This window comes from Lactuca saligna, chromosome 3 (assembly GCF_052625555.1).
Source record: "Lactuca saligna cultivar CGN05327 chromosome 3, ASM5262555v1, whole genome shotgun sequence".
Taxonomy (NCBI): Eukaryota; Viridiplantae; Streptophyta; class Magnoliopsida; order Asterales; family Asteraceae; genus Lactuca; species Lactuca saligna.
In genome coordinates this window covers 13021771-13025661 of record NC_136419.1, presented here as the reverse complement: position 1 = coordinate 13025661, position 3891 = coordinate 13021771, and the positions used below count along the sequence as shown (strand labels likewise).

Genomic DNA, 3891 nt, shown 5'->3' with positions numbered 1-3891 from the left:
CCCAACATATTAGTAGATAAAAACATACATTTTATACATATTTTCAAAACCTGTATAGCATGCTTGATCAAAACATTTTCCATATAACAGATGAGGCACACGCACATAACACGTATTTCATATAGAAATAATCATATCTGTAAGATAGAAGAAAGTGAATATACATTCACACAAATAACAACAAAATATACACATAACACGTATCTCGTATAAAATACTTTATAGTTATACGTTAGGATAAAGTAACAACGCCTTCGTACGTATAAACGACGATAAACTTAATACACTCAAACCATAGTTGTATTATTATTGCGTTTATGAAAGGTAGTATACACTCACTTGATCAGAAGATGATCGGACAGCACTACGGCTTGCAGAAGTAGTAATCCTCCGCAGATCTGGAAGATCTCTACAAAAATCGAACTTCTCGCGGGCAGAGCTTCGGCTCGGAAACCGCACTTCTCGGGATCTTCGGGATCTCGGGACTCGCTTCGGGACTCAGGAATATTACCGGGGCTTCGGGATGGCTTCGGGGGTAAAAACGCAGAGCTTCGGCACAAAAACGAGAGGAAATTAGCAAATAAACCCGGACCCCTCGCATCCTATTTATAGGAGGCTGGAAGCCTCCCGTACGCGGGGCATACAGCAGTATGCAACGCGTACTGCTTCCAAAATGCGTCACTGCATGCGTCATCCGAAGTGTCGACACTTTGGTTGTACGCGGGGCGTACTCGAGTACGCGGCGCGTACCTCGGATCAGATCTGTGACTCCCCCTTCGGATAATGCCGGATTTTTGATTTAAAAATAAATACAAATTATTTATCAAACTTCGGAAATTCATATCTTCTTCATATGAACTCCATTTTCGACGTTCTTTATATCCACGGAAAGGTGAGACTACGCTCTACAACTTTCGTTTAGACTCCGTCGGCTAGTTTTGACTTTATTTTTATTATTTATTTTTAATAGGCCGGGACAGAAACTTTCGTTATAAATTCATAACTTCTTCGTTTGACGTCCATTCTCGCCTAACTTTTTATCGCTTTGATACTAACAACGAGATCTTCGATTCTCGTTTAGATCACTAAGGCTAAATATCATTTTAACGTAAATCTCAATTTTTACGTTATCCAGCGTTGCCGGTTCTGTCGTGAAACTTCGACAGGTCATAACTTCTTCGTTATAACTCGGATTTCGGCATTCTTTATATCTCCGGAAACCTTGTTTCAACTACTACAACATTATCTAAAGATATCAAGTTTAATTTACACTTAAATTTTGATGCTTATTTTTATTCTTAATTAATCAAACCACATAATTAAGCAATTAAGCACAAAACACATAATACTCAAATAATACAATCTTATTATTTCAAAACGGGTTACAAAGGTTAACCTAGACCATTACATTGCTAAAAATGGCAAGCCCAGAAACACAGGCGTTACATCATAGACCAAAATTTCCAACGCAGGGTTGGTTTCATGCCAACTTTGTCTCACTCTTTTGCTACAAACATAATTACATAATGGTAAATAGATCATCATTATTAATACAAAATAAGTATCATTTATTATTGATCTAATTTTACAAAATAAAAAAGAAAACATTACATACATTCGTATATACTCTCATTTATAGACAAGTTATGGTTAACTGAGCAAAAGGAATGCACTTGCTCCCAGGTTCATTGCCACTTCTGATTCCCTATCTAGGCTCAGCTGCAATACCATCAAACTTGAAAACAAATCAAAATTTAAAAAAAAAAAACCATTAAAGTTCATAATATATAATTTAAAACCATTAAATTTGACATTCTTTTATACCTGGCCTTTGACTGGGCATCTACATGTTGATGTGTTTGGTCTTTTGTGTTCTTTTTAACCTGAAACAATCAATAACAACAAATACATCATAAAATGGGCCCAAAAAACAAACTGAAATGAATTAAAAAAAACTACAACCAAATTTAAGCCAACAAACCTGTTCAAGCGTCGATACAAGATGTGTTTGATATTTTGTTTAAAGTGTAATTGGACCAACCTGCCAAAAGAAAAGACAACACTAAAAGCTAGAAAGGGGAGAAATCACCTTCCATGGCGATTGTTAGAGCAAATATGACCAACCAACAATTAAGACAGGCGACAACAAAGGAAGAAAATAAACATAGGTAGGAGCTTTATCCAAACTTCCATATCCAATATTTTATCCACAATGATCATAAAACCACATAGAAATAAACTCAGAAACGGTCGCAATTGGATAAGTAGGTCATTTTTTCTAACCATACAAACCTTATGTTTGTATTTTGTTAGTGTTTTGGTCTTTCATCCATGTACAATGACAATTGTAGTTGTCCCCTTTTTAATATATTTTTTCTTTTTCTTCAACTGTTTCATATGAGAAAATGTAAAATCGTCACCCCCACCCCCTTCAAAAAATGACCCATCTGCCACCTAAATACATATCCATAAGTGACTATGTTTAAATCTATGTCAAACACTAATTTTCAACATTGATTTTTTTTTTTCCAGAAACCTCCAATTGCAGCCAATAAGGTCTAGATGTGCTCATGAAGAAAAGCTGCAGCAGATAGCAACATATATCCCTTTTATTTGTAATTTTACCAATACTTTATTTTTAAAGTCTCAGATAGTCAAATGGGTAAAATAAGACTAAATTCTTTTTTTTAATCTAAAATCGGATGAGTAGAATGAATTAATGTAATTTGAATTTGATGTGTACGACTTTTGAAAGACCCTTCTACAATCTTATTATGTCCCCCTATACATAAAAAAAAATTAAATTAATTAGATTCCTTTTGGACGAAACGGGTACAAATCCAGCTAAATTTGATCAAAATGAAAGAATTAGTGTGAATATTAACCTAAAACATTAAATTGACAAAGGAATATTAAATGTGTTTCTTTGTACACATCATTTTAATTTGTATAAAAAATAAAGCGACTGAGATGATTTTTATAGTAAAATTCACAAGCAAATACTTTATTAAATTCATTGTTTCAGTGGAAATATATTGTTTTTATAGTATGAAATTGATAAAAAGAACATACATTTTAATCAAAATCAGTTATATGACTTTCCATATATTGTTGAGGCTTTAAGAGATCAGATTTTATAGGAAACAACTGCAAAGCATCCAGAAACATATAATTCAAGGAAAAGAAATTGGGAGAAGTGCAGAATGATGATGATGTGTGTGTATGTATGTTAGGTGCATTTCATGCATTCATTTTTTATAGTTTTAGTTCATAAAAGTGCATTACATTTAGGTTTAGACTCATGCATTTTGTATAATTTCGGGATTTTTCATGATGCAATTCCATTCACACGCTTTTAGGATATTTCAGGGACTTATGAAGGTTGGATCTTGTTGGAGGAAGTTATCAAGAGTTGGAGACAAAGTTGTAGAAGTTTTGGAGCTTTGAAGAGAGAGAATGAAGAAATGAAGAATTTGGCTTCACAGGAGTTTACACGGCCGTGTAAATTTATGCCTTGCATTTACACGGGCCGTGTAAACGTATATGCTAGGACATTCTACTTCGAAGACCTGGAAGAATTAAGCATTCTACTTTTCTCTTTTACACGGCCGTGTAAATGGAACCCTTTGATTTACACGGGCCGTGTAAACGTCTCGACAGTTTTAAAGTGGTTTTGTCTTCTTATAATTCAGACAATCAGTTTTTATGGAAGTTAGGTCGGATTTTGGGAGGAGAAGAGACGATTTTCAGAGCTTTGGTAAGTAGATTAACACTTGGAAAACACTTTAATTTCTTTTTGTAAGTCAATTTGAAGTTTAAACTTGTTTGATTTGTAGTCCAACCTAGATATGTGTGGTTGATTTTATTATCATTTCCGAATCTGAATTCTTA

The 3891-nt window shown here is 34.0% G+C and overlaps 1 long non-coding RNA gene across 1 annotated transcript; it reads right to left on the bottom strand.

Annotated features, from left to right (window-relative positions):
* Positions 1-1356: 1356 nt before the first annotated feature.
* Positions 1357-2216, bottom strand: LOC145033407 (uncharacterized). The gene is made up of 4 exons (XR_013677527.1): positions 1982-2216; positions 1825-1883; positions 1616-1735; positions 1357-1507 (listed from the first exon to the last, which is right to left on the bottom strand). It is a non-coding gene; the product is annotated as an uncharacterized LOC145033407 (long non-coding RNA).
* Between the last annotated feature and the right edge of the window lie 1675 nt (positions 2217-3891).